The sequence below is a fragment of the Hyla sarda genome, chromosome 5 (assembly GCF_029499605.1).
Source record: "Hyla sarda isolate aHylSar1 chromosome 5, aHylSar1.hap1, whole genome shotgun sequence".
NCBI lineage: Eukaryota > Metazoa > Chordata > Amphibia > Anura > Hylidae > Hyla > Hyla sarda.
The window spans coordinates 317,320,102-317,346,308 of record NC_079193.1 but is presented as its reverse complement, the minus strand read 5'-3'; positions in this window follow the sequence as shown (position 1 = coordinate 317,346,308).

The following is a 26,207-nucleotide window of genomic DNA, read 5'->3' as shown; positions in this document are numbered from 1 at the left end:
CTGGTAGAGGAATGAAATGAGCCATCTTGGAAAACCGATCTACAACAATCCAGATGACAGTGTTATTATGAGATGGTGGAAAATCGGCGATGAAATCCATGTCGAAGGGAGTCTCTGGAATGGGTAAAGGCTATAAGAGTTCTGCAGGTCTCTGTCTAGGAGTTTTGTCATGGACACAAGTTTCATAGGAATGAACAAAATCAGAAGCATCACGTTCAAGGTGAGGCCACCAGTAGTGCCGGAAGATAAGAAGTAGAGTCCAGGATGTCCTGCTGTCAAGGAAGAATTACTCCATTTCAGGACCTTGCATCTCAATCTGGTGGGCAAAAAGGAATTTCCCAGAGGAACTTGCTGAATCTCGGCAGTAGCGGCAGGAATCAAACGGTCAGGAGGAATAATATGCCTAGGCGTGGAGTCCAAACCAATTACGTCAGAGGACCTGGAGAGAGCATCAGTCCTGATGTTCTTGTCTGCTGGATGGAAGTGAATGAAGAATTTAGAAAAGAACAGTGGCCACCTTGCCTGGCAGGGGTTCAAACACTGAGCAGACTGAAGTATAGAAGATTCTTATGGTCGGAGTAGATGCTGACCGGATAAGAATAACCTTCCAATAAATGTCGCCGTTCCTCCAAAGCTAGCTTCATAGCGAGGAGTTCACAATCTCCAATGGAGTAATTCCTCTCAGCAGGAGAGAAGGTCTTGGAGAAGAACCCACAAGTTACAGTCTTGCCCTTGGCATTTTTATGAGTAAGAACGGCACCCGCTCCAATAGATGAGGCCTCAACCATCAAAGCAAAGGGCCTCTCCAGATCAGGTCTTGTAAGCACGGGAGCAAAGGCAAACGCATACTTTAAATGGGAGAAGGCCTCTTCAGCCTCTTGAGGACAAGACTTAGGATTAGATGCCTTTTTAGTGAGAGACACAATTGGAGCAACCAAGGATGAAAAATGTGGGATAAATTGACGATAATAGTTTGCGAATCCCAGAAAGCATTGAATAGCATGTAGGCCCGAAGGACGAGGCCAATCCAAAACTGCATACAATTTATCTGGATCCATCTGCAGGCCCTGATGAGAGACAATGTAGCCAAGAAACAGAAGACTAGGTTTCTCGAACAGGCATTTCACCAGTTTGGCGTAGGGATGATTCTTCCGTAGTCGCGGAAGAAACAGACGAACATGAGTACAATGCTCCTCTAAGTTGGAAGAGAGGATCAGGATGTTATCTAGATATACGACAACACAGGTGTAGAGAAGATCACGGAAGATATCATTGACAAACTCTTGAAAAATGTCTGGAGCATTGCAGAGACCAAAAGGCATTACGAGATACTCAAAATGTCCGTCAAGAGTATTAACCCCTTAAGCATCCAGACCATTTTCCCCTTAAGGACCCGGCCATTTTTTGAACATCTGATCACTGTCACTTTAAGTATTTTTAACTCTGGGGTGCTATTACTTTTAATTCTGATTCCGAGATTGTTTTTTCGTGACATATTCTGCTTTATGTTAGTGGTAACATTTTGTCAATACTTGCATCATTTCTTGGTGAAAAATTCCAAAATTTGATGAAAAAATTTAAAATTTTGCATTTTTTTTAACTTTGAAGTTCTCTGCTTATAAGGAAAATGGATATTCCAAATAAATTATATATTGATTCAAATATACAATATGTCTACTTTATGTTTGCATCATAAAGTTGACATGTTTTTATGTTTTTTACATGTTTTTACAGAGGGCTTCAAAGTTCAGCAGCAATTTTCCAATTTTTCACAAAATTTTCTAAATCAGAATTTTCCAGGGACCAGTTCAGTTTTGAAGTGGATTTGACGGGCCTTCATATCAGAAATAACCCATAAATGACCCCATTATAAAAACTGCATCCCTCAAAGTATTCAAAATGACATTCAGAAAGTGTGCTAACCCTTTAGGTGTTTCACAGGAATAGCAGCAAAATCAAGGAGAAAATTCAAAATCTTCATTTTTTATACTTGCATGGTCTTGTAGACCCAGCTTTTGAATTTTTACAAGTAGTAATAAGAGAAAAAGCCCCCCAAAATTTGAAACCCAATTTCTCTCAAGTAAGGAAATACCTTATATGTGTATGTCAAGTGTTCGACGGGCGCAGTAGAGGGTTCAGAAGGGAAGGAGCAACAAGGGGATTTTGAAGAGTGAATTTTGCTGAAATGGTTTTTGGGGGGCATGTCACATTTAGAAAGCCCCTATGGTTCCAGAACAGCAGAAAATACCACATGGCATACCATTTTGGAAACTACACCCCTCAAGGCACGTAGGAAAGGGGTCCAGTTAGCCTTAAAACCCCACAGGTGTTTGACGACTTTTCGCTAAAATCGGATGTGTAAATGAAAAAAAAAATTTTCACTAAAGTGCAGTTTTTTCCCCAAGTTTACCGTTTTTACAAAGGGTAATGGGAGAAAATGCCCCCCAAATTGTCTAACCTCATCTCTTCTGAGTATGGAAATACCCCATGTTAGGATGTAAAATGCTCTGCGGACGCACTACAATGCTCAGAAAAGAAGGAGTCCCATTTGGCTTTTTGAAAGCAAATTTAGCTGAAATGGTTTTTGGGGGGCATGTCACATTTAGGAAGCCACTGGCATGCCAGAACAGCAAAAAATACCCACATGGCATACTATTTTGGAAACGACACCCCTTAAGGAATGTAACAAGGGGTACAGTGAGCCTTAACTATCGACAGTGTTGGACAACTTTTTGTTAAAGTTGGATGTGTAAATGACATTTTTTTTTTTTTTTTACTAAAATGCAGTTTTTTCCCTAAATTTTACATTTTTACAAGGGGTAATAGGAGAAAATGACCCTCAAAATTTGTAACCCCATTCCTTCTGAGTATGGAAATACCCCATGTGTGGACATCAAGTGCTTTGCTGGCGCACTACAATGCTCAGAAGAGGTGGAGCGCCATTGAGCTTTTGGACACCATTTGGAATGGTAGTCAGGGGCCATGTGCGTTTACAAAGCCCCCCGTGGTGCCAGAACAGTGGACCCCCTCCCACATGTGACCCCATTGGAAACTTCACCCCTCACAGAATTTAATAAGGGTTGCAGTGAGTATTTACACCCCACTGGTGTTTGACAGATCTTTGGAACAGTGGGCTGTGTAAATGAAACCTGTGGGGCGTAAATGCTCACTGTACCCCTTATTACATTGAATGAGGGGTGTAGTTTCCAAAATGGGGTCACATATAGGGGGGTCCATTTTTCTGGCACTATGGGGCTTTGTAAACACACCTGGCCTTCAATTCCCGACAAATTTTCTCTTCAAAATCCCAATGGCACTCCTTCTCTTCTGAACATTGTATTTCGCCCGCAGAGCACTTTATATCCACATATGAGGTATTTGTATACTCAGAAGAATGGGGTACCAAATTTTGGGGGTCTTTTTTCCTATTTTCCCTTGTGAAAATGAAAAATTTAGGGTAACACCAGCATTTTAGTGAACATTTTTTTTTGCATTTTCCCATCCAACTTTAATGAAAATTTGTCAAACACCTGTGGGGTGTTAAGGCTCACTATACCCCTTCCGTGAGGGGTAGAGTTTCCAAAATGGGGTCACATGTGGGTATTTATTTTTTTGCGTTTATGTCAGAACCACTGTAAAATCAGTCACCCCTGTGCACCAATTTAGACCTCAAATGTACATGGTGCACTCTCACTCCTCAGCTTTGTTGTGCGCCCGCAGAGCATTTTATGCACACATATGGGGTATTTCCGTACTCAAGAGAAATTGCGTTACAAATATTGGGGGTCTTTTTTTCCTTTTTCTGCTTGTGAAAATAAAAAGTATGGGGCAACACCAGCATGTTAGTGTAAATTTTTTACACTAACAGGCTGGTGTAGCCCCCAATTATTTCTTTTCATAAGGAGTAAAAGGAGAAATTTCTCCCGAGTATAGAAATACCCCATATGTGGCCCTAAACTGTTTCCTTGAAATATGACAGGGCTCCGAAGTGAGAGAGCGCCATGTGCATTTGAGGACTAAATTAGGGATTGCATAGGGGTGGACATAAGGGTATTCTACACCAGTGATTCCCAAACAGGGTGCCTCCAGCTGTTGCTAAACTCCCAGCATGCCTAGACAGTCAATGGAATGGCTGTCCAGAAATGCTGAGAGTTGTTGTTTTGCAACAGCTGGGGGGGGGGGCACAGTGTAAGGGGGTGTTTATGTAGTGTTTTACCTTTTATTTTGTGGTAGTGTAGTGTAGTGTTTTTAGGGCACATTCGCACTGGCGTGTTACGGTGAGTTTCCCGTTAGGAGTTTGCGCTGCGGCCCAAAATTTGCCGCAGCCAAAACTTGAAGCAGGAAACTTACTGTAAACCTGCCTGTGTGAATGTACCCTGTACATTCACATGGGGGGGGGGGCAAACCTCCAGCTGTTTCAAAACTACAACTCCCAGCATTACTGACTGACCGTGCATGCTGCGAGTTGTACTTTTGCAACAGCTGGAGGCACACTGGTTGGAAAACCTTCAGTTAGGTTCTGTTACCTAACTCAGTATTTTCCAACCAGTGTGCCTCCAGCTGTTGTAAAACTACAACTCCCAGCATGTACTGATCACCAAAGGGCATGCTGGGAGATGTAGTTATAAAACAGCTGGAGGTAGGCAACTACAACTCCCAGCATGCTGAGACAGCTGTTTGGGCATGCTGGGATTTGCAGTTTTGCAACATCTGGAGGGCTACAGTTTATAGACCACTACACAGTGATCACCAAACTGTGGCCCTCCAGATGTTGCAAAACTACAAATCCCAGCATGCCCAGACAGCAAACAGCTGTTTGGGCATGCTAGGAGTTGTAGTTTTGCAAGATCTGGAGGGATACAGTTTAGAGACCACTGTATAGTGGTTTCAGATTGTAGCCCTCCAGATGTTGCTAAGCAACTTACCGGCTTCCGTAGGATCCAGGGAGCCGTCCTCTTCTGCCGCACGACATCACCGCCTGCCAATCACCGTCGCCCGCTGCCTCCGGATGGGTAAGTGGATCTTCTGCCATTTGTCCTCTTCAGTTTCCCTGTTCTGCCCCGCCTATTTGGGTGGGCAGGATGGGGAAAACGAAAGTTAACCCCCCTGCCCCCGATCTGCTATTGGTCGTCGCTTCTGACGACCAATAGCAGGGATAGGAGGGGTGGCACCTCTGCGTAGTCACCAATGGAAGAATTCCCTTGACATATGATCAGCTGTCTCAGCTGAAGAGGCACGTGCGCGTTCCTCAAAATTCTGCCGACAAATTTGGCCAACAAATTTGAGGATACCGGATAACCATGGTCCCAACGGGGTGAAGCCCAGGCCAGGGCTATTCTGGATAGTAGACTAATGACAAATGCCACCTTAGCACGTTCCATCGGAAACTGTTCAGACATGAGCTCCAAGTGCATGGAGCACTGTGTAATGAAGCCTCTGCATGACTTGGAATCCCCATCATACTTGGAAGGTAACGGAAGACGAAGCTGGAAGCCAGAAAACACTGCATGCCCAGTGGTGGGAGTGGGCCAGGTTGCGGTACCTGCTGCTGTAATAAGGCCAAAATCTGTTGCATCATAGCAGAAAGTTGAGAAAGTTGCTGCGCCTGTCGGGCCAACTGCTGAGACTGACGTACCCCAACGGAGGGAAGATCCGTGACTTCAGGCAGGGGTACCTTAGCGGGATCCATGGACGGATCTTACTGTAACACTCACGTTTCAGAAGACAGGAACCCAGGTGGATGTGGATCCGCTGGACCTGTGTGGAAGATGACTCGGACCGTACCAGGGAACGGAGTCTAAGGTGCCGCTGGTTTTCACCAGAGCCCGCCGCAAAGCGGGATGCAATTGTTGCGGCAGGCAGCACCCAGGTCGCTACCCCTGGCATGGAGGAGATGCGAGGCACAGGAGGGATAAGACAGCTCATAGTCAGGATAGCAGAAGGTCAGGGCAGGTGGCACAGTAGCATAGACAGGAACATAGCAAATGATCAGTAGGCAGGCGGCAAGGAGCAAGGTCAGGTCACAGAGCAAAGGATCAGATACACGGCAATGCAATAACGGGACTGCTTTCTCCCAGGCGGAGGGTGAAGGAATTTATCAATGAGCCACAGGTGAATTATACTACTGAGCATTCAGGCCCTTTAAATATTAAAGCTCCGGCGCTCACGCACCCTAGGGGACGGGGAGACGCACGCCAGAGAATGCGGACGTGTCCCGCAATGCGAGTCCCACCGGCAGCAGAAGGTGGGGCTGCAAGATGGAGATTACTGCAACTGCTCGTTGTGTTCGGGGGGGGGGGGGGTCTAAGCACTGGGACATCAACTGTTTTGAACTTTGAACATGACAGGGACACTTTAGATACACACATTAAACCCTATTAAGATCCACAATATAAAAATACCAGTCTTTCCATCACCACATTCAGAGTGCAGTTAGGTGCAAACAAGGGAGTTGCTGGACTGGATCCCCACTCTGGAGAGATGATGGTCATATATGCTATTATTTCGCTTGTAACAGCCCTGTAGAGATAAAGGGGAGATTTATCAAAGTTGTCCATTTCCCGCATCAATACAGACCAACCTAGAGAGGGTTAGGCCTGTCTATTGGGCGCTTAATTTATCAAAAGGCGCACGGCTCTTGATAAATTATGTGCACAGACTTCGGGATCTATGATTTAGACTGTATTTAAACCTGCTTCAGTATGGTCTGACATTTCAGCGTACTTGATAAATTCAGCACTAGTGTTGAGCGGCATAGGCCATATTCGAATTCGCGAATATTCGCGAATATATGGGCGAATATTCGTCATATTCGCGAATATTCGCATATTTGAAATATCCTCTTTTTATTTTCGCATATGCGAATATTCGCATGTGCGAAAATTACCATATGCGAAAATTTGCATATACAAAAATTAACATAAGCGAAATTCGCATATGCGAAAATTAGCATATGTAAATTTGCGCATATGCGGAAATTCGCACACCAGTCTCACACAGTAGTATTAGAGCCTTCTGACAACACATAAGCTGGAAGCAGAGAGGGGTGATCACTGTGATGTGTACTGTGAAAAAAAAAAAAACAATATTCGTCATTACGAATATATAGCGCTATATTCACGAATATTCGCGAATTCGCGAATATGCGATATTCGCGAATAAAATTCGAATTGCAAATATTCGCGAGCAACACTATTCAGCACCAATGCATTTTTCCATCTAAAATAGACTAGAATGCAACATGTTCTGAAAATCCTCTAAAGCTAAAGTTGCCATTACAAATGCCATTTTATAGCATATGGACACCATAGAAAAAAGGGTCCTTTGCTAAGTAATTCCCCCTGACTTTGATTCCCTACACTGGATGCCGAGGCTTTGTATACCATTGATACCTGTGGCCTTATCAGTATGAGAGAACCTGCACAATATGGGTAAACTGATAAGTAAAATGCCATCCGGTTTGACAAGGAATTCCAACTGCAAAAACTTCCACTTAAAAAATACCATGTGTGCATATGGTTGCAAATTTCCCATTTAAGTTAATGGGGCTTGGATTTCATGCCGATTTTTCCTTGGAATTCATTTAACCCCTTATGGACCAGGCCATTTTATACCTTAAGGACCGGAGCATTTTTTGCAATTCTGACCACTGTCACTTTAAACATTAATAACTCTGGGATGCTTTTAGTTATCATTCTGATTCCGAGATTGTTTTTTCGTGACATATTCTACTTTAACTTAGTGGTAAAATTTTATGGTAACTTGCATCCTTTCTTGGTGAAAAATCCCAAAATTTGATGAAAAAAATGAAAATTTTGCATTTTTCTAACTTTGAAGCTCTCTGCTTGTAAGGAAAATGGATATTCAAAATATATTTTTTTTGGGTTCACATATACAATATGTCTACTTTATGTTTGCATCATAAAATTTATGAGTTTTTACTTTTGGAAGACACCATAGGGCTTCAAAGTTCAGCAGCAATTTTGAAATTTTTCACAAAATTTTCAAACTCACTATTTTTCAGGGACCAGTTCAGTTTTGAAGTGGATTTGAAGGGTCTTCATATTAGAAATACCCCATAAAAGACCCCATTATAAAAACTACACCCCCTAAAGTATTCAAAAAAACATTCAGTAAGTGTATTAACCCTTTAGGTGTTTCACAGGAATAGTAGCAAAGTGAAGGAGAAAATTCAAAATCTTCATTTTTTACACTCGCATGTTCTTGTAGACCCTATTTTTGAATTTTTGCAAGGGATAAAAAAGGAGAACATTTTTACTTGTATTTGAAACCCAATTTCTCTCGAGTAAGCACATACCTCATATGTCTATGTTAATTGTTCGGCGGGCGCAGTAGAGGGCTCAGAAGGGAAGGAGCGACAAATGGTTTTTGGGGGGCATGCCGCATTTAGGAAGCCCCTATGGTGCCAGGACAGAAAAAAAAAAACACATGGCATACCATTTTGGAAACTAGACCCCTCAGGGAACGTAACAAGGGGTAAAGTGAACCTTAATACCCTACAGGTGATTCACGACTTTTGCATATGTAAAAAAAATATATATATTTTTTACCTAAAATGCTTGGTTTCCCCAAAATTTTACATTTTTAAAAAGGGTAATAGCAGAAAATACCCCCCAAAATTTGAAGCCCAATTTCTCCCGATTCAGAAAACACCCCATATGGGGGTGAAAAGTGCTCTGCTGGAGCACTACAGGTCTCAGAAGAGAAGGAGTAACATTTGGCTTTTTGAAAGCAAATTTTGCTCTGGGGGCATGCTGCATTTAGGAAGCCCCTATGGTGCCAGAACAGCAAAAAAAAAACACATGACATACCATTTTATAAACTAGACCCCTCAGGGAACGTAACAATGGGTAATGTGAACCTTAATACCCTACAGGTGTTTCACGACTTTTGCATATGTAAAAAAATATATATTTTTTTTACCTAAAATGCTTGGTTTCCCAAAATTTTTACAATTTTAAAAAGGGTAATAGCAGAAAATACCCCCCAAAATTTGAAGCCCAATTTCTCCCGATTCAGAAAACACCCCATATGGGTGTGAAAAGTGCTCTGCTGGTGCACTACAGGTCTCAGAAGAGAAGGAGTCACATTTGGCTTTTTGTGAAAGCGAATTTTGCTCTGGGGGCATGCCGCATTTAGGAAGCCCCTATGGTGCCAGGACAGCAAAAAAAAAAACACATGGCATACCATTTTGGAAACTAGACCCCTCGGGGAACGTAACAAGGGGTAATTTGAACCTTAATACCCTACAGGTGTTTCACGACTTTTGCATATGTAAAAAAATATATATTTTTTATCTAAAATGCTTGTTTTCCCAAAAATTTTACATTTTTTAAAAGGGTAATAGCAGAAAATACCCCCCAAAATTTGAAGCCCAATTTCTCCCTAGTACGGCGATACCCCATATGTGGCCCTAAACTGTTGCCTTGAAATACGACAGGGCTCCAAAGTGAGAGCGCCATGCGCATTTGAGGCCTAAATTAGGGACTTGCATAGGGGTGGACATAGGGGTATTCTACGCCAGTGATTCCCAAACAGGGTGCCTCCAGCTGTTGTAAAACTCCCAGCATGCCTGGACAGTCAACGGCTATCTGGCAATACTGGGAGTAGTTGTTTTGCAACAGCTGGAGGCTCCGTTTTGGAAACAGTGGCGTACCAGACATTTTTCATTTTTATTGGGGAGGGGGGTTGTATAGGGGTATGTGTATATGTAGTGTTTTTTACTTTTTATTTTATTTTGTGTTAGTGTAGTGTTTTTAGGGTACAGTCGCACGGGCGGGGGTTCACAGTAGTTTCTCGCTGGCAGTTTGAGCTACGGCAGAAAATTTGACGCAGCTCAAACTTGCAGCCGGATACTTACTGTAATCCTCCGCCCATGTGAGTGTACCCTGTACGTTCACATTGGGGGGGGGGGGAGGGGGGGAATCCAGCTGTTGCAAAACTACAACTCCCAGCATGTACGGTCTATCAGTGCATGCTGGGTGTTGTAGTTTTGCAACCGCTGGAGGCTCCGTTTTGGAAACAGTGGCGTACCAGACGTTTTTCATTTTTATTGGGGAGGGGGGCTGTGTAGGGGTATGTGTATATGTAGTGTTTTTTACTTTTTATTTTATTGTGTGTTAGTGTAGTGTAGTGTTTTTAGGGTACAGTCACACGGGCGGGGGGTTCACAGTAGTTTCTCGCTGGCAGTTTGAGCTGCGGCAGAAATTTTGCCGCACCTCAAACTTGCAGCCGGATATTTACTGTAATCCTCCGCCCATGTGAGTGTACCCTGTACGTTCACATTGGGGGGGGGGGGGGGAACATCCAGCTGTTGCAAAACTACAACTCCCAGCATGTACGGTCTATCAGTGCATGCTGGGAGTTGTAGTTTTGCAACAGCTGGAGGCACACTGGTTGTGAAACACCGAGTTTGGTAACAAACTCAGTGTTTTGCAACCAGTGTGCCTTCAGCTGTTGCAAAAGCTACAACCCCCAGCATGTACGGACAGCGGAAGGGCATGCTGGGTGTTGTAGTTATGCAACAGCTGGAGGCATACTACTTTGGCTGGGGATGCTGGGGATTGTAGTTATGCAACAGCTGGAGACACACTGGTTTGCTACTTAACTCAGTGTGCCTTCAGCTGTTGCAAAACTACAACTCTCAGCAGTCACCGACAGCCAACGGGCATGCTGGGAGTTGTAGTTATGCAACCACCAGATGCACCACTACAACTCCCAGCATGCACTTTAGCTGATTGTGCAAGCTGGGAGTTGTAGTTACACAACAGCTGAAGGTACACTTTTCCATAGAAAGAATGTGCCTCCAGCTGTTGCAAAACTACAAGTCCCAGCATGCCCATAAGGGCATGCTGGGAGTTGTGGTGGTCTGCCTCCTGCTGTTGCATAACTACAGCTCCCAGCATGCCCTTTTTGCATGCTGGGAGCTGTTGCTAAGCAACAGCAGGAGGCTGTCACTCACCTCCAACGATCCTCGCCGCACAGGTCAGTCCCTCGTCGTCTCCGCCGCCGCCGCTGCTCCTGGGGCCCCGATCCCAACAGGGGCGCCGGGGATCGGGGTCCCCAGCACCCGGGGTGCACGTCCCGCACCCGCTCACGTCCTCCGGAAGAGGGGCGGAGCGGGTTGCGGGAGTGACACCCGCAGCAGGCGCCCTGATTGGTCGGCCGGTAATCCGGCCGACGAATCAGGGCGATCGTGAGGTGGCACCAGTGCCACCTCACCCCTGCTGGCTCTGACTGAATTGTCCAGCGATCTGCGGCCATCGCCGACATGGGGGGTCATAATGACCCCCCTGGGCGATATGCCCCGATGCCTGCTGAACGATTTCAGCAGGCATCGGGGACCGGCTCCGCTCCAGATGGTTGCGGGGGGCCGGTAAAACACATGACGTTCTCATACGTCATGTGTCCTTAAGGACTCGGAAATGGAGACGTATGAGAACGTCATGTGTCCTTAAGGGGTTAAAATCTGACTCTAATTACTTAAGTGTGTGATTGCTAGACTGCAGGAAAGGGCTTCACCTTTAGCAGTCACCTTTCCTGGGTCCTAACAATGGCTCCCAGTACACAGATACCCTGAGGTGCTATGGTAGGGTAGAATTGTAGGAAAGTAGGACCAGTCAAATGACAACTCACCATGAGATGTTTGTGGCTGATGGAAGTGGTAGTCTTGTAGAGAGAAGTTGCCCTGCAGCATGGCTCTGTTAAAGTTCAAACAAAAACTAATTAACTGGACAACACAGACTGAAAGAAATATCTGACAACAATAGGACCACACAACTTAAAGGAGTACTCCAGGATAGAAAATTGCATCTCCTATCTGCAATCTCCCGCACGGCACCCTGGGCTCTTTTTCTAAATGTAGCGTGTAGACCACTGCACGAAGTGGTGGCCGATGTGGCCCCTCCGGCTCTCCCATAGAGATGCATGGAGGGGGTGTGTCAGCCACCACTTTGTGTGGTGGTCAACACTCTCTATTCATGAGGAGAGCCAGGTGCCGACCGGGAGATCGCAGGGGATCCTAGTGGTCGGACCCCTTGTGATCTGACACTTATTCCCTTGCATTCCATAGGAGTACTCCTTTAATAGGCAAAAGTTTTTGCAACAAACAGAAACTTTATAAGTGAAATGCTAAAACCCCACATAGACAAACTGGACAGACACATACAGCAGATAGCAGCAGAGCACAAACAAAATCAGTATTAGTATCAGCACCTAAGGCTATTAGCTGGACCCTTAAATAGAAAAAGGTATCAACAAAAACCTGGCATGGATCATAGACCAGCAAAAACTAATGCTGCCAACAAATATCTGAGCATTCTTAGACAGGAGAAAATGACATGGTAGAACCAGGCTAAAACTTTGTGTCCACTGAGAATGTAATTTCCAAATTGCCTTTCTGAATTCGCATTGCTTTTCCATCTCTTGAGTTGCTGACCTTATGAAGTCATACAATGTGAACAACAGCCTCCCAGATGCCGACTTCTAAAAGCAAAAATAATATGCAAATCTGGAGAAAACAAACAATTACATATACACAAAACACTGCATTTTCTATTCTCCCCATAACTAAACCCCCCCGACTGCCACTCATCAAGTCTATTCAATTCTTGCGTCAAATGTTAATAGGCTTCTTATCTGGAAGAAGAAGAAAAAAAAAAAAGAATAATCCTATTTATTGTCAAAACCATTATCATACTGTATACAAAATCAATATGAATAGAGTCATTTATTAAAAAGAGAATAAATTGATGCAGCAGAGGAAACAATGAGCTGTAAGATTACTTTTGTACAGCTAAATATAATATTCCTCCTGCTTCTATCCAAGGGATAAATCAATATTGATTTAATGGATTTAATTGACCTTTACTTGATAAACTTACAATAGCCAGAAGGAAGTGCTTATGGGTTTTGTTTTTAAGAGAGATGGATATTTTACATCATGATTCACAGTATGCAAACCTACTAGCTCCAAAAGTATAATACTGACACCTGCTGGCCAAGGAAAGAGTATTGAATGTGAAAACTGGGCTGTATGTGAACAGAAGCAAAGTAGAAAAATTTGATTATTTTTTTTAATAATCCAAAATGAGAAACATTGTCATCGCACGCCTTGCTAAATATTCGAAATCCTCTGCTAGGATCAAAAGACATCATTTAGCAAAGAAAAAAAGAGCACATAGGGCAAAATGCATTTTTCTGCTTAAATAAAAGTTAAATTACAAGTGTTCCGTTTATTTGTGAAATTTCTGGTAAAAATCCAACAACAAAAAAAGGAATGTGACCTTACACAGCAGATTAGGCAATGAGAAAAAAACAATATCTCATGTATTTTAAACTGACATTTTATTCTCTAGTTCGTTGCTTTCAATTCATACTGTGAGTGAGCTGTATGTCTGAGGCATATGCCTGGGTATCGGTAAAAAGAAAAGGAAAAGGACTTATGCTGTGGCATACCCACAGCTGGCATATTTATTAAAAAGGGGTATTCTCAACATCAAATGCCCCTCAATGATTCTCTTGTTACTTGCTTTTCAACAGTGCACAATAAAGGGATACATTTAGAGAATGGACCAAACATACACTGCTCAAAAAATAAAGGGAACACTAAGATAACACATCCTAGATCTGAATGAATGAACTAATCGTATGAAATACTTTTGTCTTTACATAGTTGAATGTGCTGACAACAAAATCACACAAAAATTATCAATGGAAATCAAATTTGTCAACCCATGGAGATCTGGATATGGAGTCATACTCAAGATCAAAGTGGAAAACCACACTACAGGCTGATCCAACTTTGATGTAATGTCCTTAAAACAAGTCAAAATGAGGCTCAGTAGTGTATGTGGCCTCCACGTGCCCGTATGACCTCCCTACAATGCCTGGGCATGTTCCTGAGGTGGCAGGGTCTCCTGAGGGATGTCCTCCCAGACCTGGACTAAAGCATCAGCCAACTCCTGGACAGTCTGAGGTGCAATGTGATGTTGGTGGATGGAGCAAGACATCATGTCCCAGATGTGCTCATTCGGATTGAGGTCTGCGGAACGGGCGGGCAAGTCCATAGCATCAACGCTTTCCACTTGCAGGAACTGTTGAAACATTCCAGCCACATGAGGTCTAGCATTGTCTTGCATTAGGAGGAACCCAGGGCTAACCGCACCAGCATATGGTCTCACAAGGGGTCTAAGGATCTCATCTCGGTATCTAATGGCAGTCAGGCTACCTCTGGCAAGCACATGGAGGGCTGTGGGCCCCCCCTCAAAGAAATGCCACCCCACACCATTTCTGACCCACCTGTTTTAATCTGTGAAGAGCACAGGGCACCAGTGGCGAATTTGCCAATCTTGGTGTTCTGCACGGTCCTGCACAGTGTTGGGTGTAAGCACAACCCCCACCTGTGGACATCGGCCCTCATACCCCCCCTCATGGAGTCTGTTTCTGACCTCCTGCTCCTTCTTGCACAAAGGCGGAGGTAGTGGTCCTGCTGCTGGGTTGTTGCCCTCCTACGGCCTCCTCCATGTCTCCTGATGTCCTGGCCTGTCTCCTGGTAGCACCTCCATACACTACGCTGACAGACAGCAAACCTTCTTGCCCCAGCTCGCATTGATGTGCCATCCTGGATGAGCTGCACTATCTGAGCCACTGAGCCACTTGTGTGGGTTATAGACTCCGTCTCATGCTACCAATAGTGTGAAAGCACCGCCAGCATTCAAAAGTGACCAAAACATCAGCCAGGAAGCATAGGCACGGAGAAGCGCTCTGTGGTCACCACCTGCAGAAGCACTCCTATTGGGGGGGTCTTGCTAAATGCCTATCATTTCCAGCTGTTGTCTGTTCCATTTGCACAACAGCATGTGAAATTGATTGTCAATCAGTGTTGCTTCCTGAGTGGACAGTGTGATTTCACAGAAGTGTCATTTACTTGGGGTTACATTGTGTTGTTTAAGTGTTACCTTTATTATTATTTTTTGAGTAGTGTAGTCCCAAGTGAAATGCATACAGTCCATTGAAGTGAATATGCTTGCTGCAGGTACTTTGCGGTGTGTATTGGCATACTTTTTTGCTGATCCAGATGTATGTGCAAGGCAAATGAATAAAGTCCAGCTCACCTCTCCTTGTGCGGTGCACGGACCTGTGCCCGGCTAGGCACCCAGCAATACTTGAAAGTAGGAGATGGTCCAGCACTTCTTGAACATGCAGCTTTATTGAAGATCACAACATACACATAAAACGACTATACCATCAGACACATTCGCTCTTCCTCTTATGAGCTTGAAGTAGTGCAATAGTAGTCAATAGTGCATGAGAATGTTCTACTAATCAATGGTATACTGTATATTATTGTGTATCCGAGCTGTATAGAAAGGATTCATCAATATTTGCCTTCCTCTGGATCAACTCAGTAGGGACTTATTAGGGTTATAGGTTGAACCTGATGGACTCTGGTCTTTTTTCAACCTTACAAACTATGTTACTAATACCTCCAAGTGCTATTGATAAGCAGTGCAGTCTAGACACCCATCAGTAATTCATCCGTCTAGACAATAAAGTCTATATTGTGACTAGTACTTGCTCAGCAGTTACATACAGAATTTGCGCTACATAAACTTCAATTAATCTTGTTAGGCCTCTTGCAGTTTTAATCGTGTTTAAAATCTATCTGTCACATTTAATGTTTAAGATAGCAGGGAGATCAGGCAATGGAGGAATTATTAAATTAAGAGCTATAATTCTGCAACCTGGTTCATTTATTTAACATGTCATGGTTTCATGTCAAATAAATAGCAAGTTTTAGACGTGTACAGTAATCCCATTGGAATATAAGAGCAGAAAGCGTTACCACGGATAATTGCCTTCTACTGCATACAGAGGTGTTCACTACGTTATGTTATCATTACAAATCAACATATTGACAGCTATTTATGCAATCAAAACATGACAGATTTAGTAATCGTTTTTTTTTCTTTCATTGAATTTTCAATTCTTACTACAGAAGACCTATGGGCAAACTTACTGGAAGACAATTTTAGGAAAATGTCCAACTTAGTTAACTATGAAAAATCTAAGCTCAGTACTCGGTTTCTAGTACTCTGTACTAGTTTTCAGAACTGATGGTTGAATAAATCGTCTCTGGAGAGCATTGCCTGCCTTTCTTGCATCCTTATGAATGCCAAAGAAACTCTGTAAAGGTATGTTCACACAGGTGGGTTACGAGCATGTTTCCCATTGCAGGTTTGAGCCGCTGCAGGTGTTTTGCGCTGTGGAATTGGTAGCAAAATCTTTAGACCCCATAAACAAATACAAACCCCAGACCTCTAAAATAAATACAGATCCCAGACTAGCCCCCCTAAATGATTACAGACCCAAGACCAGAACTCCTAAACAAATACAGACCACAGACCATACATCAAAATAATTGCAAATTCCAGACCTCCTGAACAAACACACACCCCAGACAGGACACTCTAAGCAAATATAAACCCCAAACCAGACACGAAAATAAATACAGCCCTAGCCTTAAATAAATAAAGACTGCTGCATAATTTTTTTAACTGCAATTTTTTTTCTCTAAGCTCTAGCTGGGCTCTGAATTTAGGGGGTCTGGATTTAGGGAATCGATTACAGAGTCTGTGTTTAATAAGTGTTCTGCTTTGGGATCTGAAGGTATGGTAGGGTACTGGTATGGTTGAATTTACTCAACGGGTCTGATCTGGGGTCTGTATGTATTTAGAGGGTTTGGTGTGGAGTAATTTTGTTTAAAGGGTCTGCTCTGAAAACTAAATTTGCTTAGGAAATCTGTTCTGGGGTGTAACATCCGCGCTCCAGCCAGACACGCTGGCAGTGAGCGCTCTATCATGTCTCATGCGGGACGTGCCTGCATGCGAATCTCAGTCCGTCACTCTCCTCCCTGTCCTCGCAGCCCCTGTGCGCGTGCCCCCGTCTCTTAGGGCGCGCGCATACTGGAGGTCTCACTCTTAAAGGGCCAGTGCTCATTTAGTCAAGTGTCTACACCTGCACGCTGGTCCTTTAATATCAGCTCCTCCCTTGGTTCCCTGCCGGATCTTTGGTTGTCTATTGCCATACTGAAAGTTCTGTGTCTCTGTTACTGTGTACCTGTTCCTTGCTACCTTCCTACCCTACACCTGTGTTCCTGTCCTGACCTACTGGCAGTCTGTGCAACACCACCTCCCAGCTACCTGTGTGGACGAGTTGTGCCAGGGGTAACGACCTGGGTGCCGCCTGCCGCAGCAAGACCATCCCACTTTGCAGCGGGCTCTGGTGAAAACCAGTGGCACCTTAGACTCCGCTCCCTGGCATGGCTCACTTCATCATCCATACAGGCCCAGAGGATCCACCACCTGCCGTGACCATAACAGTAAGATCCGGCCCTGGATCCCGCTGCGGTGCCTTTGCTAGATGTCTTGGATCTTCCCACCGTCGTGGCTCAAAAGTCACAGCAGTGAGCCCTTCAAGCGCAACAACTGAATCAACTCACTGCCATGGGGCAACAGTTCCTTGCCGCTCAGCAGCAACAACAGCAGCAGCCACGTGTTCCTGAGCCTCCTCCTGTGTCTGCAGCTTCTCTTGGGACCAAACTTAATTTGTCCTTGCCTTCTAAGTATGAAGGAGATCCCAAGCTGTGTAGAGGCTTTGTGACACAGTGTTCTATCCATCTTGAACTCATGGCGGATCTGTTCCCGATGGAGCGTGCTAAAGTGGCGTTTGTGTTCAGTCTACTGTCTGGAAAAGCTTTGGCCTGGGCTACTCCTCTCTGGGATTGTAGAGTTCCGGTCTCCTTGAACCTGTCAGCCTTCCTTGCAGAATTCCCCAATGAATTTGAAGAATCCACACGAGCCTCCTCTGCCGAGGTGGCTCTACTAAACCTCTGCCAAGGGAACTCCTCCGTTGGAGACTATGCAGTTCAGTTTCACACTCTTGCCTCTGAACTTTCTTGGAAGTTCTTGTGCGCTACCTTTAAAAAAGGACTTTCCTCTCGAATCAAGGATGCTCTCGCTGCACGAGATTCTCCGACTAACCTGAGCGAACTTATCTATTTAGCCACTCGAATAGACGTGCATTTTGCCGAGAGGCAGGAAGAACTTCCTTTGGAAAAAGAACCTGCCCGAACACGGCGTCTACCTCGTCTGGCGCCTGTGTTGCAACATCCACCTCTACTGTCTACTTTGCCTCCTGCTGAAGAGGCTATGGAAGTGGACCATCTTGCTTAACGCAGAAGGAAAAATCCGGTTGACGCAATGAGAATGTGCGCCTATATTGTGCCCGTCCGGAGCACTTTCCTAAAGACTGTTCTATACGTCCTCCGCGTCCGGGAGAACGCTCTCAACTTGGACAAGTAATAGTGGCTTCCTTAGATGTCAATATTACCTCTCCTTGCTTGACCACCCCCGTTCAAGTATTTTCCTCTGCCAAGTCATCTTTTATCGCTTCTGCCCCTTTGGACTCCGGTTCCGCAGTTAACTTCATTGGTGCCTCCCATGTCCATGAACACCGTCTTCCAGTGTCTCGTCTTGCCAAACCCTTCTACATCTCTTCTGTTAATGGACAAAATCTGAACTGTAAGGTGCAATTCCGCATGGAACCCCTCGTAATGCAAGAAGGAAATTTGCATAAGGAAAAAATTGAGTTCTATGTTCTACCACATTGCACTTCGGAGCTTCTTCTTGGTCTTCCTTGGCTTCAACCTCATTCTCCACAACTTGTCTGGAAATCTGGTGAAATCACTTGTTGGGGCAAATATTGCCAAGATCACTGTCTTGTTCCCCCTGTGATATCTTCTGTGCCTGTTAAACTAAGACGTAAAGTCTTGAATTGGAGACATTCTTCCTTGCCAGTTGGTCACCTTAGAAGATGGAAGACTCCATGACAGAAGCCTGCAAGTCCCTTACAGCCTTTGCCCATTCCAGAAACCCCTTGGTCTCATGTAGTGGGGAACTTTTTGAGTTCCAAAGAAGAGGGGGAGACCAAAGGGGGGGTACTGTAACATCCACACTCTGTCATGTCCCCGCTGCCGGCAGCGCTGGGATTCGCATCGCGGGACGTGCCCGCATACGAATCCCAGCCCATCAATCTCCTCCCTGTCCTCTCAGCCCTGGTGTGCATGCCCCCACCTACTAGGGCACGCGCTGGAGCTCTCACTCTTAAAGGGCCAGTGCTAATTTATTCATTAATTCATTCAGCCCTGATATAGGGGGGTTTCAGCTGTTGCAAGTGCAAATATACATAAACAGAGATGATAGTCTTTGTATAGGTGGTCTGTATAGTATAAATAGATTAGCTAAATGCGTTTTGGGGAGACCTATTCTTCAGTAGCTGTATATAGTGCACCCCATGTGAGTTGTGGGTTTAAATATTCATTCTACTTTAATTGGTAGCAATTTTGAGTATGGTGTAAGTCTTGGACTGGATTACAGGTGGTTGATAGGAAAATGGGAAGTGCAATGGATATATCGGGACCACTGTACAGGCGCGAGGTCCTAGCCACAAGGACGACGCCTGGCAACACTTCGGATCATTTACACCTATCCACCGCTCCAACCATCGCATCTTTATAACTATCTATTTTGCCGGATGCATCCCGTACCATACCTGGAGGTCACCGGGAATCCATCCATTATACAGCGCGGACATCTACATCGAGCCATCTGCCCAGCCGTGCCAGCCTGCAACACGGAGCTCCACTATCTACAGAGCTACCATCCCGGGACCCCACACATCAGCTGAGCGGTGAGCGGTGCTAAGCACCAGTTCTAATTCTTCATACTATCTTGTGGAACACCAGCAATTGTAGCATTGCAACATTGTATTTATTAACTGTAGCAACAGTAACTATTCAAAATCTATGCGCATATAGGTGGCTGTTTCATTCATATTTTACTCTCATCATCTTATTATATTTTTTTCATCACCATCAATACCCCAATTTTTAGTATATTTTTATCATATTATTATTTAATACTAGTCCATAGCAAGGGCTCTGCTTGGAATGTAAATTACTATTTTACTCATTCATTCTTTAATTAATAAATGTTATTAAAATGTACAACTAGTCTGTCAGTTTTTACAATATAATTTTTTATTTTTTTCAATTCTTACAACATAATTATTTATTTATACACATCTATTTATACATTTAAATTATACTATATATATATATATATATATATATATATATATATATATATATTTATATATATATATATATATATATATATATATATTGAGGACTGTATCATATTTTTTCTATTTATTCCTATTTTGGCACGTGCGTTACGTGCAACACAGTAACCTCGATATATATATTTATTTATATATGTAGTGTGAGCCCCCCGAATTGTATATTTGTTTGTGATTTAAAACTTTATTGGGGAAGGGGATTTTTCTAATTTTTTTAAAACTTTTTTTTTACGTTTATTTAACACTTTTTTAGTCCTCATTTGGGACTATTTATAGCAATCATTAGATTGCTAATACTGTTCAGTGCTATGCATAGGGCATAGAACTGATCAGTATTATCGGAAATCGTCTGCTCTGTTCTGCTGGAAGGCAGATCAGAAGATGGAGATGGATGGAGGCAGGTGAGGGGACCTCTGACCGCCATCTTGACTGATCTGATTCCCGCAACAGTGCCATTATAAGTGCCGCAGTGCCGCAGATGCCATGTTAATCACGGCACCTGAGGGGTTAAAGCCAGACATCAGCGTGATCGCTGATGTCCGCCATTACCGACGGGTCTGCGGCTGCTGACAGCCGCCGAGAATTAAGTAAATGTATGGCGCTGGGTGCTAAGATGTGCTATGCAGTGCCTTACATTTACGGCACATGTCCTTACGGGGTTAAACTTGACCAGACCTTAAAGGGTTTATCCAGGAAAAAACTTTTTTTATATATCAACCGGCTCCAGAAAGTTAAAAAGATTTGTAAATTACTTCCATTAAAAATCTTAATTCTTTCAGTACTTCTGAGCTGCTGAAGTTGAGTTGTTCTTTTCTGTCTAAGTGTTCTCTGATGACACCTGTCTCGGGAACTGTCAAGAGAAGAAGAAAACCCCCATAGCAAACCTATTCTACTCTGTTCAGTTCCCGAGACAAGCAGAGATGTCAGCAGAGAGCAGTGTTGCCAGACAGAAAAGAACAACTCAACTTCAGCAGCTGATAATTATTGGAAGGATTACGATTTTTTAATAGTAATTTACAAAGCTGTTAGACTTTCTGGAGCCAGTTGATATAAATAAAAAAGTTTTTTTCCTGGAATACCCCTTTAAAGGTCCTATCTGGACTTTAGTCCCAAAGGTAAGTTCAATCGAAGTCTTACATCATTTTCTTCACACTGTATATTAGTACTTTTTAATACGCTGATATTTTTAGCACTGTGTCGCTGCTTTAACTTTGATCTTCCTGCTCTTTAAAAATGTAAGTAAAGCAGAAAAGAAAATGAAAGACAAGCTGTGGCGAAATAATAGAAACCTGTGATATTATGGCTTTAAAAGATCACACAACAAGGTACAATGTCATCCGTTACCCTGAACAGAAGATGATAAAAGTGTCACTTTTTTATGTTAGTGCTCTAAGCGTACCAGTTGGATGGCACCAGAGCTGAGATTGGAGCGGCCATTTCCCTTTGTGTGATTTAATGCTCGCCATTTCAGCTTATACCTCCGCAATTACACACAGATTGATTTTTTTAAATAGGTTATAAAGTAATATGGCTAATCAAATACAGAAGGAAAAAAATAATAATCTTTGTGATTTGCATCTCTATATTTTATTTGTATGGGAAATAAGCACAAATATATCACAACTTTCTTGCCAAGATGCCTGGCAAAGCCTTGGTTTAATTAAATCCCAGCGACCGATTGGTATAAGGCTCTTTCTGCCTTTGCAGCAACAGATTTTGTAGATATAATAAACCTAAATGTTGTGAAATGTTTATCTTTATTTTATGTATCTTTATAAAATAGAAAATATTAATGATATTTATGTGTGAGATTATAAAATTGATTGAGCCAATTTGAGTTAGGAAAATGTTACAGTTAAGCCACATGGTGTTTTATTATATATGGATTATGGGGTAAAGACTCACAACCTCGAAAGGCAATTTATTAGGGCAAGGTTTCATATTACTTGTTCTATTTAATTTAAACTAATTGTAAACTGCTATTATTGGAGTCAATGCTATAGGTATTGTATTGTACTGCAGTGGACTGTAAATGTATTGCTTTGGTCCTTAACCCCTTAAGGACACAGACCATTTTCACCTCTAGGACGCAGCCCTTTTTTGCACATCTGACCACTGTCACTTTAAACATTAATAACTCTGGAATGCTTTTACTTATCAATCTGATTCCTAGATTGTTTTTTCGTGACATATTCTACTTTAACATAGTGGTACATTTTTGTGGTACCTTGCATCCTTTCTTGGTGAAAAATCCCCAAATTTGCTGAAAAAATAGAAAATTTTGCATTTTTCTAACTTTGAAGCTCTCTGCTTGTAAGGAAAATGAATATTCCAAATATTTTTTTTTTGGATTCACATATACAATATGTCTACTTTATGTTTGCATCATAAAATTTACATGTTTTTACTTTTGGAAGACACCAGAGGGCTTCAAAGTTCAGCAGCAATTTTACAATTTTTCACAAAATTTTCAAACTCGCTATTTTTCATGGACCAGTTCAGGTTTGAAGTGGATTTGAAGGGTCTTCATATTAGAAATACCCCATAAATGACCCCATTACAAAAACTGCACCCCCCAAAGTATTCAAAATGACATTCAGTAAGTGTTTTAACCCTTTAGGTGTTTCACAGGAAAAGCAGCAAAGAGAAGGAGAAAAATCTAAATCTTCATTTTTTACACTTGCATGTTCTTGTAGACCCAATTTTTGAATTTTTACAAGGGGTAAAAGGATAAAATTTATACTTGAATTTGTAGCCCAATTTCTCTCGAGTAAGCACATACCTCATATGTCTATGTAAAGTGTTCGGCGGGCGCAGTAGAGGGCTCAGAAGCGAAGGAGCGACAAGGGGATTTTGGAGAGTATGTTTTTCTGAAATGGTTTTTGGGGGGCATGTTGCATTTAGGAAGCCCCTATGGTGCCAAAACAGCAAAAAAAAAACACATGGCATACCATTTTGGAAACTAGACCCCTTGGGGAACGTAACAAGGAATTAAGTGAGCCTTAATACCCCACAGGTGTTTCATGACTTTTGCATATGTAAAAAAAAAAAAAAAAAAAATTTCACTAAAATGTGTGTTTCCCCCCAAATTTCACATTTTTGCAAGGGTTAATAGCATAAAATACCCCCCCCCCCAAATTTGTAACCCCATCTCTTCTGAGTATGGAGGTACCCCATAAGTTGACCTGAAGTGCACTACGAGCGAACTACAATGCTCAGAAGAGAAGGAGTCATATTTGGCTTTTTGAGAGCAAATTTTGCTCGAGGGCATGTCGCATTTAGGAAGCCCCTATGGTGCCAGGACAGCAAAAAAAAACACATGGCATACCATTTTGGAAACTAGACCCCTTGAGGAACGTAACAAGGGATAAAGTGAACCTTAATACCCCACAGGTGTTTCACGACTTTTGCATATGTAAAAAAAAAATGTTTTTTTTTATCAAAAATGCTTGGTTTAGCAAAAATTTTACATTTTTAAAAAAGATAATGGCAGAAAATACCCCCCAAAATTTGAAGCCCAATTTCTCCCGATTCAGAAAACACCCAATATGGGGATGAAAAGTGCTCTGCTGGCGCACTACAGGTCTCAGAAGAGAAGGAGTCACATTTGGCTTTTTGGAAGCAAATTTTGCTCTGGGGGCATGCCGCATTTAGGAAGCCCCTATGGTGCCAGGACAGCAAAAAAAAAACACATGGCATACCATTTTGGAAACTAGACCCCTTGGGGAACGTAACAAGGGGTAAAGTGAACCTTAATACCCCACAGGTGTTTCACGACTTTTGCATATGTAAAAAAAAAAATATTTTTTTACACTAAAATGCTTGTTTTTCCCCAAATTTTAAATTTTCACAAGGGATAATAGCAGAAAATACCCCCCAAAATTTGTAACCCCATCTCTTCTGAGTATGGAAATACCCCATAAGTGGACGTGAAGTGCACTGGGGACGAACTACAATGCTCAGAAGAGAAGGAGCATCATTGAGCTTTTGGAGAGAGAATTTGGCCATGTGCATTTCCAAAGCCCCCCGTGGTGCCAGAACAGTGGACCCCCCCACATGTGACCCCATTTTTAAAACTACACCCCTCACAGAAGGTAATAAGGGGTGCAGGGAGAATTTACACCCCACTGGCATTTGACGGATCTTTGGAACAGTGGGCTGTGCAAATTAAAAATTTTATTTTTCATTTTCACAGACCCCTGTTTCAAAGATCTGTCAGACACCTGTGGGGTGTAAATGCTCACTGTACCCCTTATTACATTCCGTGAGGGGTGTAGTTTCCAAAATGGGGGGGGAGAGCGCTCCCCCTGCAAACACCATAGATGCCGTGATCAGAACTGATCACGGCATCTATGGGGTTAATGCTGCCGGGACCGGCGCGATCGCGGCCCCGGCAGCTGCGGTGGGACTCCGGCTGTGATTGACAGTTGAGTCCCACCCGCGATCTCCTGCGCTGCCCGCGGCAGAGCAGGAGATCGCTTGGACGTATGCATACGTCCATTTGCGCGAACGTGTAGTTCGCCTGGACGTATGCATATGTCCAATAGGGGGAAGGGGTTAAAAAAAAACTTTACTTTCCTCCCGCGCTCACTCAGTATCACTGTGCTCCCTGGTGCAATCCTCTTTCTTTTGCGGAAGGTTAATGCATCACAGTGCAGCTGAGGTAGATTCACTGTAAAAATTGCATAACAACCAATTGCAAAAACAAATATATGAAAGCATCTATCAATGCAAACAGGTGAGAAATAACAGTAGAAATTTATCGTTATAACCAAATGATGATGGCAGTTAGAGATGAGAGAATTTTAGAAAAATTTGATTCGGACTATTCACCAAATTTTCAAAAAAAAATCGGTTCGGTCCAAATTTACTTGCAGAGACTCTGTATTAAAAATGGCTATTTCTGGCCTACAGAGCACCTCAATTGGGGTGTAGAACACTTTGCCTTGCTGTAACACGCATAGGGTGTGTGCTGGGTTAGTGAAATAGTACTGTTATTCAGTATTACATGCAGATTACTGGCATCACTAATAGAATAACTGTCGCAGAGCGGCACAATGACAGAGCCAGGAGATGGCATCAGTATGAGGAGAGCATGTAGTGGCTGAATGACAGCGTGGAGGTGGCGGAAGCATGAGGAGACCATATAGTGGCTGAATGACACAGCGTGGAGGTGGCGGCAGCATGAGGAGTCCATATAGTGGCTGAATGATACAGTGTGGAGGTGGCGGCAGCATGAGGAGACCATATAGTGGCTGAATGACACAGCCTGGAGGTGGCAACAGCCTGACGAGACCATAGGGCCTCAAAATTGAAAAGATTATAGATATTTTTTTACATTTAAATTGAAGATTTAAAATAGATGAACCTAAAAAGTTTTATTTAATGTGCCAGCAGCATGAGGACAATACATGGTGGTACAGTGACACAGCCTGGAGATGCCAGGAGATGGCATCAGTATGAGGAGAGCATGTAGTGGCTGAATGACAGCGTGGAGGTGGTGGAAGCATGAGGAGACTATATAGTGGCTCAATGACACAGCCTGTAGTTGGCAGCAGCATGAGGAGACCATATAGTGGCTGAATGATGCAGCCTGGAGTTGGCAGCAGTATGAGGAAACCATATAGTGGCTGAATGACACAGCCTAAAGGTGGCGGAAACATGAGGAGACCATATAGTTGCAGAATGAGACAGCCTGGAGCTGGCATTGGCATGAGAAGAATATATGGTGGCAGTATGAGACAGCCTGGAGGTGGCATCAGCAGCATCAGGAGTCCTGAAAGTGACCCGGTGAAATAGTAGGACAGTGGGTGGCAATACCAGTACCCGGTGACAAGGGTTGGTGAAAAAAGGAGAACTTGGCTTCAAATGTGTAGCATTAGGCGGGTGGCAGGATCAGAAAAGTAGCTGAGGCAGGTAGGCAGAAGAAAACGGTCACTTTTGTAAAAGTAAGTATTAAGGATATGCATTACGTAAAACTTAACTTT